Source organism: Narcine bancroftii, chromosome 4 (genome assembly GCF_036971445.1).
Source record: "Narcine bancroftii isolate sNarBan1 chromosome 4, sNarBan1.hap1, whole genome shotgun sequence".
NCBI classification, from domain to species: Eukaryota; Metazoa; Chordata; class Chondrichthyes; order Torpediniformes; family Narcinidae; genus Narcine; species Narcine bancroftii.
This window is the reverse complement of record NC_091472.1, coordinates 206,321,381-206,335,725: the sequence shown is the minus strand read 5'-3', so window position 1 is coordinate 206,335,725 and position 14,345 is coordinate 206,321,381. Positions and strand designations below refer to the sequence as shown.

Below are 14,345 nucleotides of genomic sequence, written 5' to 3'. Positions count from 1 at the left end.
TTCTCCTTCTCCTTTATTTTTATCCCTTTTATTTTTATTTTCTATTCTTATCAGTTCTGCCAAAGGTTCTATTGCTAAGGCGAACAATGAGGGGGATAATGGACATCCCTGTCTAATTGACTTACTTAATTTAAATTGATTAGATACATATCCATTTACTGCTACCTTCGCCAACGGTCCATTATACAATGCTTTAATCTAATTTATATATTTTTCTGGTAGATTGAACTTCTGTAATACTTTAAATAAGTAGTTCCACTCTACTCTGTCAAAGGCTTTTTCTGTATCTAAAGCAACAGTCACTGTTGGTTTCTTATTTCCTTGAACTGCATGAATTAGATTAATAAGTTTACAGACATTATCCGCTGTCCGTCTTTTCTTAATGAATCCAGTTTGATCTTGTTTTACTAATTTTGGTACACAGTCAGCCAATCTGTTTGCTAATAATTTTGCTATTATCTTATAATCTAGTTAAGTAGAGATATTGGTCTATATGATGCTGGTGTTAATGGATCCTTCCCCGTCTTTGGTATTACTGTAATTATTGCTGTCTTACATGAATCTGGCAAGTTTTGTGTTTCTTCTACCTGGTTGATAACTTCCAGGAGAGGAGGAATTAGTAACTCTTTAAATGTTTTATAAAATTCTATTGGAAATCCATCCTCTCCTGTTTTATTGTTCGGCAACTTTTTTAATATATCCTGTACTTGCTCTATTTCAAATGGTTTTATTAGTTTGTTTTGTTCCTCTTCTTGAAATTTCAGCAGTTCAACTTTAGCTAAAAATTCCTCTATTTTATTATCTTTCCCCTCGTTCTCAGTTTGGTATAATTGTTCATAAAATTCCTTAAAGCTTTCATTAATCTCTGTGGGTTTTATGTAATTTGTTTGTCCTTTTTCCTTGATGCCAATACAGTTCTTTTTAGCTTGTTCTGTTTTGTTGCCAGGCTAATATTATATGTGTTTTTTCTCCCAGTTCGTAATACTTTTGCTTTGTTTTCATTATGTTCTTCTCCACCTTATACGTTTGAAAAGTTTTGCATTTTATTTTTTTGTCCGCCAATTCTCTCTTTTTAGTTATATCATCCCTTTTTACTAGTTTTTCCTTTTCTGTACTTTATCTCCCTTTCCAACTGCTCTATTTCCCGATTGTAATCCTTTTTCATCTTAGTCACGTAACTTATTATCTGCCCTCTAATGAAGGCTTTTATCGCATCCCATAATATAAATTTGTCTTTCACTGATTCTGTGTTTATTTCAAAATATGTTTTAATTTGGCGTTCAATAAACTCTCTAAATTCCTGCCTTTTAAGTAGAATGGAGTTTAACCTCCATCTATATGTACTTGGCGTGATGTCCTCCAGTTCTATTGCTAATAACAGGGGTGAATGATCTAATAGTAGTCGAGCTTTATACTCAGTTTTCTTAACTCTCCCTTGAATATGGGCCGACAACAAAAACATATCAATCCTTGAGTATGTTTTGTGCCTACTCAAATAATATGAATATTTCTCTCTTGGGTGTTGCCTCCTCCATATATCCATAAGTTTCATTTCCTGCATTGATTTAACCATAAATTTGGCTACTTTATTCTTTTTGCTGGTCTTTTGTCCAGTTTTATCCAATATTGGATCCAAATGAAGGTTAAAATTCCCTCCTATCAATATATTCCCTTCTGTGTCTGCAATCTTCAAAAAAATATCCTGCAAAAACTTTTGATCCTCCTCGTGAGGCGCAAATATATTGAGCAAATTCCAAAATTCTGAGTATATCTGACACTATCATGACATACCTCCCTGCCAGATCTATTATTTCCTCCTCTAATTTGATTGGTACATTTTTGTTAACTAATATGGCTACACCTTTAGCTTTGAATTATATGATGCTGATCCGACCCAGTCTCTCTTTAGTTTGATATGTTCCACTTCAGTTAGACGCGTTTCCTGCAGAAATGCTATATCTATTTTTTCCTTCTTCAATAAATTTAGTAGCCTCTTTCTTTTAATTTGGTTATGTATTCCATTAATGTTTATAGTCATATAATTCAACATGGCCATCTCATATCTTGCTCTTTTCCATCTCCTCGCCACCTCCATCCCCCTTTTTCCCATTTTCATCTTAGTTTTCCCTTATTAAACTCAATGTACAACACATTTAAAACATAAAATACCCCAACAGTTCCCACATCTAATAATACCTTAACCCCAAATGCTCACCCCCCCCTCTGAGTTGCCCCTTATTCCTTGCCGGGCAACCACAACTCCCCTTTCCCTTTGGATTGTAATCTTGCTCGCAAGCGTCAACTGATTTTGCAGTGACGGTTATTCCCTCTTCCCCCAGCACCCCCCAAAGAAAACACTTTTTTTTATACATATAACAAAGCTCTCTCTTTTTCCCCCTTCCTTTCTTCCCTTCTCTTTTCCCTCTTTAGGTCTTTACATATACATTGTTTTTACATCTTTATATGTACTTTATTGCCATTCTTCATTCTTGTTACATCTCTTCATCTCTTCTTCTGTTTTGAAAATGTTCCGCGAATTCTTGTGCTTCCTCCAGATCCGAGAACAGTCTGTTTTGCTCCCCGGGTATAAATATTTTAAGCACGGCTGGATGTCTTAACATGAATTTATAACCTTTTTTCCATAAAATCATTTTCGCTGTATTAAACTCCTTCCTCCTCTTTAAGAGTTCAAAACTTATGTCTGGTTATCTTCTCTACCTTTATTGCTTGCCCGCTCCAGCATATTTTCTCTTGTCATATACCTCAAAAATTTTACTAAGATGGTTCTTGGTTTTTGATGTGTCTGCGGTTTCAGAGCTAGCGCTCTGTGTGCCCTTTCTATTTCCATTTCTTCTTGCATTTCTGTCATTCCCAGGACCTTCGGGATCCATCCTTTTATAAATTCCTTCATGTCTGTGCCTTCTTCACCCTCCTTCAGGCCCACTATTTTTATGTTGTTTCGCCTACTATAATTTTCCAACATATCAATTTTTTGAGATAACAAGTCTTCTGTCTCTAATTTTTTTGTCACTTTCTTCTAATTTTTCTATTAAGTCATTTACTTCCATTTCTACAGCCGTTTCCCACTCTTCCACATTCTCTACTCTTTTCCCTATTTCTGTCATGACCAGTTCTAAACTTTGCACTTTGGCTTCTGCTCTTTTAATTTTCCTTTTAAAAATTGCACTAAATTCTAATGATAACCACTCTTTTAATGATCTCATTTGTTCTTCAAAAAAGGCTTTATCTATATTCTGTCCATCAGTTTTACTTGTTATTTCTCTGTGAAGATCTTCTTCTCTTCTTTGTGTCTCTTCTGTTTTTCCTGATGAGCTGCTTATATCTCTTTGTCGGGCTTCCTCTTGCTGTTGGTCCTCCCCTCCTGGACTGCTCGGCTGTCAGGCCTCCTGCCATTGATCCTCTTGTCGGTCACCCCTCTGTCTTTCTCCCTCATCTGTTTCCTCGCTCCCTCCCCTGCCGCCTTCAGCTGAGCGCCCTGGTGTCAGGCATCCCTCAGCTGTTCACATTGTGGCTGCCCACTCCTCTGCTGAGTCCCCTCCCGTCGGTGTCCTCTTTTTCCTTTGATTGCGCACTCTTGTTTGGCTCTGAGAGCCATTTTGAAGTCCACCAGTTGGGAGGTCACGACTCTGCAGGGCAGGCACCAACCTCAGGGATTGGGCGCTCCTTGCCACCACAGCTCCCTGTTCCTTCGTGCAGGTTAGGCCTTCTTTCTTCTCTGGTGACTCCTTTTTTTCGGTTGTTTTTACTTTCTCCTTCTTGGGTGCCATCTTCTTTCTCTTCTCTGTAACTTTATCTTCTATTTCTTATATTTTATTTTTGTTGTGCTTTGTCTTTTCCTAACTTTTTTCCTTTTTTTCTGGAGCGGGCTGGTTTTCCCGACCGGCCACTACTCCATCACGTGACTCCTTGGTCAGGAAGCCTTGAGTAAGGAAATAATTATCTGGCTCAGGTCACAACATAACTTCAGACCCAAGCTTAAAAAAAAATTTATTCAAAAAATTTATGGTTTCCTGGAACCAAAACAAATAGTTGCAAAATTTGCAAAGCAGATGTTTACAGTTCATGCCAAAGTCTCAAAAAGTTAATGTTTAAAAGTCAATCTCTTTGTAGCATTTCTTAACTATATATTGTACAGAGTCTTTCTGCACCAAGAATCTTTAAACTGCAGAAGATAATTGAAACATTTAACAACTTTCCTCTAAAGATCTCTGATGATCATTACAAATGGGAAAACCTTTTCTCCCAATTCAAGTGTGCTTATTTCAACAGATTTCAATAACAAACCATTGCTAACATTTTATTGTATTTACAGCTAGATTCTGCCTTTCCAGAAATGACCAACTTAATTGTGTTCTCAAAATTATGGGGACTTTACATTTCATAACTTTCCTCTGATAAACCCCACAGGCACAATCACGGAGAAACTAAGCATAGATTAGGTGATTGGCCTTGAAATACATAACATAAGTAGAAGCAGCTGCTTCAAACATGGCATTCACCAAGATCATGAGTGATCTTCTTCCTCAACACAGTTTGAGTATAAACCACATATACTTCAATGTTTTGCAATGTATCAATCTGTTGTGAATGTGAATGACAACCTCCCTCACATTCACCACTCTCACTGAAAAGAATTCACCCATCTGAGCTAAATGGCCTGAGGTTTTTCTTCAGACTATCCACTCCTGGACTCCACAGCTTGGGAAAACACATTTCCTATATTCAGTCTGAAAGATATTATTTTTCATTCATTTTTAAAAACTCCAGAGTCTACTCCCTCTCTCCTCACGTAGCAAGCCATTCATCCCTGGAACCGGCACAGCAAATCTTTGTTGCATCCACTCTATGGAACATGTATCTTTTTTGATGAAAGGAAATCAAAGCTATACAAAATACTTCAGGCGCTGATTCACAAAGGCCCAAAATAATGATGGTTGTCATTACACTCTTCAAATCCTCTTGCAATAAAGATCAACGTATCATGCGCCTCCCTAATCACCTGCTGATAATAATAACATGTATTCTCATATACAAGTACGATGTACATATGCAGCTAAATTCAAACTCCGGCAGTTTCCATGCTGTGTGATGACTCTGTACTGCAGCTAAACAGGTAGTTTGTAAACAAAAGCTGCAGTTTTAATTACCCTTGGAAAGAGAATAGTCAGGGAGGAGTCACGTGATGGAGTAGTGGCCGGTAGGGGAACTCCAGCCCTCTCCAGAAAAGTTAAAAAAAAGATAGAGAAAAAACAAAGGCACAAACATAGAAACCATAACAAAGTGAAAGTGAAAGTGTGGAGAAAATAGCAGTGAAGAAAGAAAAACCAAAAACAACGGGAAGAAAAGAAGAAGGAAGGACGTTGGAGGAGGAAGGTGAAGGCCTTACCGGTACGAGGAGGCCCGCCATGGAGAGAGAAGCCCGCTCCCTGAGGTCAGTGGAAACCCCGAACTCAGAACTACAAAAATGGCTCACGGAGCCAAACAAAAGTGCGCAACCACGCATGCGCGAATCCTCAACAGGAAAACATAGAAAATAACGAGAATAAGAAGGAAGAGAATAAAAATAGGAAATCAAAGAAACAACAGATGACCAACCCAGAGGAAGAAGACCAACACCAAGATACTTTTAATAAAAATAAGAAGACCAAAAATACCCAACAAAATAAAATAAACAACCCAATAAGAAAACCAGAAGAGACAGAGGTAAAGGACACAGATCCTGGAGTGGACTCAGAAGAAGAGGAGGAAGAACACAGAAATGGAAGATGAAGGGAAGGGCAAGTACATGGATATATTTTTTTTAAAGAATATATGGAAACAGTAAAAGAATGGCAGTCACAAGAATTCAGTGAAATAAAAAGAAGAATAAAAAGTACAGAAGAAAAAGTGAATAGATTAGAGATGATCATGACAGATATAGGAAAAAGAGTAGACAAGATGGAAGAATGAGAAACAGCCATAGAAATGGAAGATGACTTAAAAAAGAAATTGGAAGAATCTGATAAAAAAAGTTAAAGAGACAAAGGAGCTGTTAGCTCAGAAGATAGATATAATGGAAAATTATAATAGAAGAAACAATATAAAGATAGTGGGCCTTAAGGAAGATGAAGAAGGCAAGAATATGAGAGAATTTATAAAAGATTGGATCCTCAGGGTCCTAGGAAGACCAGAATTTACAGGAAGAAATGGAAATAGAAAGGGCATATAGAACATTAGCCCCGAAACCACAGCCACAACAAAAACCAAGATCCATTTTAGTAAAATTCTTAAGATATACAACAAGAGAAAATACATTGGAGAAAGCAATGAAGAAAATAAGAGAAGATAAAAAGCCACTGGAATACAAGGCTCAAAAATTTTTTTTCTATCCAGATATAAGTTTTGAACTCCTGAAGAAGAGGAAGGAGTTCAATGCAGCAAAAACGACCATATGGAAAAAAGGTTATAAACTTATGTTAAAATACCCAGCGGTACTTAAAATAGTTATTCTGGGACAGCAAAGCAATTCCGGGGCAGCAAAGCAAACTATTCTTGGATCCGGAAGAAGCACGAAAATTTGCAGAACAACTACAAAACAGACAGAGAGATGAAGAGATGTAACAAGAACAAAAATTACAACAAACTATATATGTATATATTAAAAAAAAATAGAGTATAAGTAAGAACTAAGAGAGGGAAGAAAGGAAATAAGGAGGGAATTAAGAGAGTGACCTTTGTTATATATGAAGACTAAAATCTTTTCGGGGGGGCTGGGTGGGGAAGAATAACAGTCACTGTGAAATCAGTTGATGCTTGCGAGCGGATTCGCAAATCCACCAAATGGAGAGGGGAGATGTGGTTGCCCGACAAGGGACAAAGGGCAACTCAGAAAGGGGAGGGACTACTGGGGTTAAAGGAATTTTAGATATGAGAATAGTGGAAATATTTTATGTTTTAGAAATGTTGTCTTATAATGTGTTCAAAAAAAGAAAGCGGAAATGGATAAGAAGGGAAGGTGGTGATGAGGAAAAGGAAAGGAAAGATAAACAAAGTATGAAATGACTATGTTGAACTATATGACTTTAAATATTAATGGAATACATAACCAAATCAAAAGGAAGAAACTGTTAAATTTACTGAAAAAAGAAAACTTGATATAGCATTCGTACAAGAAACACATCAAACTGAAATGGAGCACAAGAAATTAAAGAGAGATTGGATAGGACATGTAACAGCAGCATCATATAATTCAAAAGCCAGAGGAGTAGCTATATTAATCAATAAAAATGTACCAATCAAAATAGAAGAGGAAATAATAGATCCAGCAGGGAGATATGTAATGATAAAATGTCAGATATATTCAGAATTTTGGAATTTACTCAATTTATACTCACCTAATGAAGAAGATCAAAAATTTATGCAAGATATCTTTTTGAAGATAGCAGATATGCAAGGGAACATACTAATAGGAGGGGATTTTAATCTTAATTTGGACTCAAACATCGATAAAACTGGAAAAAAAACTAACAGAAAGAACAAAGTAACCAAATTTATAATTAAATCGATGCAAGAAACGCAACTTTTGGATATATGGAGGAAACAACACCCAAAGGAAAGGGAATATTCATATTATTCGGGTAGACGTCAAACATACTCAAGGATAGACCTATTCCTGTTATCAGCCCACATTCAAGGGAGAGTTAGGAAAACAGAATATAAAGCTGGACTATTATCGGACCACTCACCCCTGTTATTGGCAATAGAGCTAGAGGACATCCCACCAAGAATGTATAGATGGAGATTAAACTCCATGCTCCTTAAAAGACAGGATTTTAGAGAATTCATTGAAAGACAAATTAAAATGTACTTTGAAATAAATACCGAATCAGTGAAAGATAAGTTTATACTATGAGACGCAATGAAAGCGTTCATCAAAGGGCAAATAATAAGTTATGTAACCAAGATGAAGAAGGACTACAATTGGGAAACAGAACAGTTGGAAAGGGAAATAACAAATAAAGAAAAAGAATTAGCAATAAAGGAAGATACAACTAAAAGAAGAGAATTGGCAGATAAAAAAAATAAAAATGAAACACTACAAACATATAAGGTGGAGAAGAACATAATGAAGACAAAACAGAAATATTATGAGCTAGGAGAAAAAACGCACAAAATACTAGCGTGGCAGCTTAAGACAGAACAAACTAAAAGAATTGTATTGGCATTAAGGAAAAAGGACAAACAAATTACACATAATCGAACGGAGATCAATGAAAACTTCAGGGAATTCTACGAGCAACTATATCAAACTGAAAACGAAGGGAAAGAAGACAAAATAGATGAATTTCTAACTAAAATTGAACTACCAAAATTACAAAGAGGAGCAAAATAAATTAATAAAACCATTTGAAGTAGAAGAATTACAGGAGATATTAAAAAAACTACCGAACAATAAAACACCAGGAGAGGATGGATTCCCAAGAGAATTCTATAAAACATTTAATGACTTATTAATTCCTCCCCTCCTGGAAGTAATCAACCAGATTGATAAAACACAAAGCATACCAGATTCATGCAAAACAGCAATAATTACAGTAATACCAAAGACAGGGAAAGATCCACTTGCACCAGCGTCATATAGACCAATATCTCTACTTAACAAAGATTATAAGATAATAGCTACACAATTAGCAAACACATTGGCCGACTATGTACCAAAAATAGTAAATCTAGACCAAACTGGATTTATTAAAAAAAGATGAGCAACAGACAATATCTGTAAATTTATTAACTTAATTCATGCAGTAGAAGGAAATAAAACTCCAATAGTAGCGGTTGCTTTAGATGCAAAGAAGGCCTTTGACAGAGTAGAATGGAATTATTTATTCAAAGTACTACAAAAATTCAGCCTACCAGAGAAATATATTAATTGGATTAAAGCATTATATAAAGGCCCATTGGCGAAAGTGACAGTAAATGGATATATATCAAAACAATTTAACTTAAGCAGATCAACAAGGCAGGGATGTCCACTATCTCCCTCACTGTTTGCGTTAGCTATAGAACCACTAGCAGAACTGATAAGAACAAAAAATAAAATAAGAGGGATAAAAATAAAAGAGAAGGAATATAAAATCAGTCTATTTGCAGATGACGTTATAATATACTTAACAGAACAAGAAATATCAATAAAAGAATTACATAGGAAATTGAAGGAATATGGAGAAGTATCGGGGTACAAGATCAACACAAATAAAAGTGAAGCAATGCCAATGAATAATGCGGATTTCACAAAGTTTAAGAATGCGATACCTAGGTATACAACTAAATAAAAACCTCGGCCATCTATATAAACTAAATTACCATCCATTAATGAAAAAATTACAAGACGACTTAGAGCATAGGAAAGACTTACCACTAACACTGATAGGAAGGATAAACTGTATTAAAATGAACATATTCCAAGGATACAATACCTATTTCAGTCATTACCAATACACCTAACAGAGAAATTCTTCAAGGAGTTAAAGAAAATAATAAGGAAATTCTTATGGAAAGGGGGAAAACTGAGGATAGCACTAGATAAATTAACAGAATGGTACAATCAAGGAGGCTTACAACTACCAAACTTTAAGAATTATTATAGAGCCGCACAATTAAGATACCTATCAGATTTTTATCAAACATGGGAAAAACCAGATTGGACCATATTAGAACTAGATAAAATAGGGGAGAAGATACCTGAACATATACTATATAAATGGGATGAAAAATTGGTGCAACGTAGGAATTCACCGATATTGCATCATCTGCTCAACATTTGGAAGAAGATTCATGTAGAAAGGAATAAAACAAATTACCAACTACCAAAACTAATATTGACGCAAAATCAGCTAATCCCTTTCACAATAGATAACCTTTCCTTTAGAGAATGGGAGAGAAAAGGGATCAAAAGAATAGAAAATTGTTTTTCAGGAAATAAATTATTATCCTTTGAACAAATGAAGGATAAATATAATATAACTCACGATATAATGTTTGCATACTACCAACTGAAAACCTACTTGAAGGACAAATTGGGAAACAGTCTGAGGTTACCAGAAGGAAGCAATTTTGAATATGTGATTACAGACACAATGATCATTTAAAAATTTATAACAAACATGTACATCAAACTGCAAGAAAAGGAGAACGAGGAAACAAATGGTTAACCTAAACAAAAATGCGAACAAGATCTAAACATAAAGGTAAAGAATGAAACATGGGAGAAGCTATGCTCCGGAACTATGAGAAATACAATAAACACGAGGTTACACATGATACAATATAACTGGATACACAGGCTATACATCACACCTCAAAAGTTAAATAAATGGGACCCAACAGTATCAGAAAGATGTTTTCGCTGTAAAAAGGAAACGGGAACAACAATTCATGCAATTTGGACATGTGAGAAAGTGGAAAAATTTTGGGAAGATCTAAACCAGATATTAAATAAAATCACAAAAAGCAATATACCAAAAAACCCAGAGATCTTCCTCCTAAGTAATATAAGAAACAAAGAATTAGGACTCGATTTGGATGGAGCACAAAAAAGATTTGTTATGATAGCCCTAGCTGTAGCAACAAGGACTATGTGGAATTCTCCGGGTATAGGATCAATTGGAATAAATGCAAAATTATGCCACTTTCGAAATGGGATTATAGCCAATGTCAAGAAAATAGTCAATTAAAATGGCCACAAAATGGGATCAAATATCTAGGAGTTGGAATAGATAACACTTGAATAATTTATACAAATTAAATTACACCTCCCCCTTGGGAAAATTGAGGAGGATCTAAATAGATAGATGTCCCTGTTCATTACATTAGAGGGCAGAGTTAATTGTATTAAGATGAATGTGTTGCTAAGACTCCAGTACTGCTTTCAGACACTTCCCGTGCCGCTGTCACGGGAATTCTTCAAAAACTTATTCACATGAATGAAGATATTCCGATGGAATGGAAAGGTAACCAGGGTCTCTATGGGAAAAATGGACCTGGAATTACAGTCTGGGTGGATTCCAAATGCCAGACTTTAAAAAATACTCTTGGGCAGCTCAGTCAAGATACATTGCCTCCCTCTTTAAGGGGGAAATTGCACAAATCGACCTGCATAAGCGAGCAGGAAGCAGAGGACTTTATTTATAAATGGGATGCTAAGTTGCTATCAGAAAAGAAAGGTAGCCAATTAATAAGTCCCCAGGACTGGTCAAGTTAAACACCTGCCTATTACAGGGAGTGAGGGAAGAGGTGGCAATGATCTTCACATCCTCCCTGGCCACAGGGGTGGTTTTGGAGGATTGGAGAATGGCAATTGTAGTCCCCTTGTTTGAAAAAGGTAATAGGGAAGATCCTAGGAATTATAGACCAGTGAATCTTACATCAGTGGTGGGCAAACTATTGGAGGGGATTTTTGGGAACAGCATTTACAAGCATTGAAAAGCATTGAAAAGGATAGTTTTATCAGGGATTATCAGCATGGCTTTATGAGGAGCAGATCATGCCTCATGAACATAATTGGATTTTTTGAGCAAGTGTGATAGATGTGGTGTGCATGGATTTCAGTAATGCCTTTGATAAGGTCCCCCATGGTAGACTCATTCATAAAGTCATGAGGTACGAGGTCCAAGGAATATCGGCTCCGTGGATTCAGAATTGGGTTGCCTGCAGAACATACAGGGTAAAAATAAATGGAGCGGAATGTATTCTGCCTGGAGGTCATTGACTAGTGGAGTTCAGCAGGGATCTTCTCTGGTACCCCTGCTCTTTGTGATTATAAATTTTCTGGACGAAAGAGTGGAAGGATGCATCAGTAAGTTTGCAGATGACACAAAGGTTGAAGGTGTTGTGAAAAGTATAGAAGGTTGTCTTGGGTTACAAGTAAATCACGAAAATCTGTAGACACCGTGGTTGAAGTAAAAAACACAAAATGCTGGAGAAGCTCACCAGGTCAAACCGTGTCCTTTATGTAGCAAAGGTAGAAATACAACAGGATATAGACAGGACACAGACTTGGGTGGAGAAGTGTCAGATGGAGTTCAATCTGGATAATTGTGAAGTGATGGATTTTGGACAGTCAAAAGTTTAATGTGGAGTATATGGTTAATGGCAAGATTCTTAACAGTGTGAAAGAACAAAGGGACCTTGAGGACCAAAACTTTAGATATCTCAAGGTTGCTGCACAAGTTGTTAGGGCAATTAAGAAGACTTATGATATGCTGGCCTTCATTAGTCAGGAGATGGATTTCAAGAGCCCTAAGGTTGAGTTCTATAAAATGCTGGCTAGACCATACTTGAAATATTGTGTTCAGTTCTAGTCACCTCATTACAGAAAGGGTGTGGCAAATTTGGAGAAGGTGCGGAGGAGATTTACCAGAATGTTGCCTGGATTGGAGAATGTGCAAGGCAAACAGAGATGGGGCATTTCTCTTTGGAGTGAAGAAGGATGGAAGGCAATTTAATAGAGGTTTACAGATTATGAGAGGCATGGATAGAGTGGATAGCCAGTGTCTTTTACCTGGGGCAACAGTAACAAATACCAAAGGACATCTATTTAAGATGAGGGGAGGAATGTTTTGGGGAGATGTCAGATATGTGGGGTTTGTTTGTTTTTTTTCCCACATAGAGAGCAGTGGCTGCCTGGAATGCAATGCCGGGGCAGTGGTGAAAGCTGGTATAATTGGGACATTTAAAACTCTTATGACAGGCACATGGATGCAAGAACAAGAGGGCTATGGGTTGAAATTGTTGAGTACTTTTATATAAGTTGGCACATTGTGGGCCAAAGGGCCTCTACTGTGCTGTAATGTTCTGTTTCTAACTAACCCAAGCTCTCTCAAACTTAAACCTACTAAAGGTGAAAACTTCTACTTTCTTGAAATCTTCTGTTAATAAGACCTTTATGAATAGAATCTGCGGGTGCACACAAAACTATCTTGCTTCAATAATCACAAAACCGATGATGGGTTTCACCTTGAAACACAACCATTATTTTTCCAGCATCACAAAACACGAATGCATAAGGAAGCCCAAACAGAGGAAGTTTCTACTTTTATAAATATATTGATATGATTTTTAATAACCATTTGCCATGCCAGTTAATTGCTTTTCATTTCCAGTAAATATGGATCATCCACTCTCCATTTTTTTTTATATATCCTTGCCTAGCTGTTTCCCTCACTCCTTTTAAACCCACCATGGCATTGGTTCCCATATCCCTTTAAACTCACCATCTCTCTGATTCCTACACTTCTGTTAAACTCAGAATTATTATACCATGCAACGTTTAAAAAAAGGAATTAGAACTCAAAAGGAGACTGGAAAATCTGCTTGTCCTGCATCACCAAAATGCCTCATTACCTTATTTATGATTAAGCCGCAACTGGATCCTTGACTTCCTCATCCGCAGAGCCCACCAATCAATGTGAATCTGCAACCATCACCTCCTCCTCCCAACCATCAACATAGGAGCACCTCAAGGCTGTGTGTTTAGCCCCTGTTCTGCTCCTTGTACACTCGTGAATGCATGTCAATTTCAGCTGCAACACTTAGCATACATTCACTGACATCACCACCATTGTGGCATTGGCGCCTCTGGCCAGAATGCTCTCCACAGTACATGTGTAGAAGTTTACAAGTCTTCTATGACATACTGAACCACCTCAGACACCTCACAAAGTATAGCCACTGGTGATCCATCTTTGTGATTGCCTCAATGTGAAGGTTCCAGGACAGATCCTCAGAGATGTTGACACCCAGGAATTTGAAGTTCTTGACCATCTCCACTACTGAGCCATTGATGAGGAATGGGCCACGCTCCCTTGACTTCCTTCTGAAGTCTACAATCAATCTCCTTGGTTTTGCTAATGTTGAGTGCAAGGTTGTTGTCGTTACACCATTCAACAAGCTGATCTACCTCCCTTCTGTCCACTTCCTCATTGCTGTTTGTGATTCTGCCAACAGCTGAGGTGTCATCGATAAATGTAGATTGCATTGAAATTATGCCTGGGCACTCAGTCATGGGTGTATAATGAGTAGAGCAATGGGCTAAGCACGCATCCTTGGGGTGCGCCTGTGTTGATGATCAGTGAAGAGGAGACATTGTTTCCAATTCGTACTGACTGTGGTCTTCCAATAAGAAAGTCAAGGATCCAGTTACAGATGGAAGTACAGAGGCATAGAATTTAGGATCTTGTCCAGCACTGAGGGAATAATGGTATTGAAGGCCGAGCTGTAGTCTATGAAGAGCAGCTGTATGTATGAATTGCTGTTTCTGAGATGAATGGAAAGCCAGCGATACCTCA

General features: G+C 37.1%; 1 protein-coding gene across 6 annotated transcripts in view; it reads right to left on the bottom strand.

The window, feature by feature from the left end:
- specc1la (sperm antigen with calponin homology and coiled-coil domains 1-like a) overlaps positions 1-14,345 on the bottom strand; it is a 278,924-nt gene that overhangs the window by 221,310 nt on the left and 43,269 nt on the right. The window lies entirely within an intron of this gene.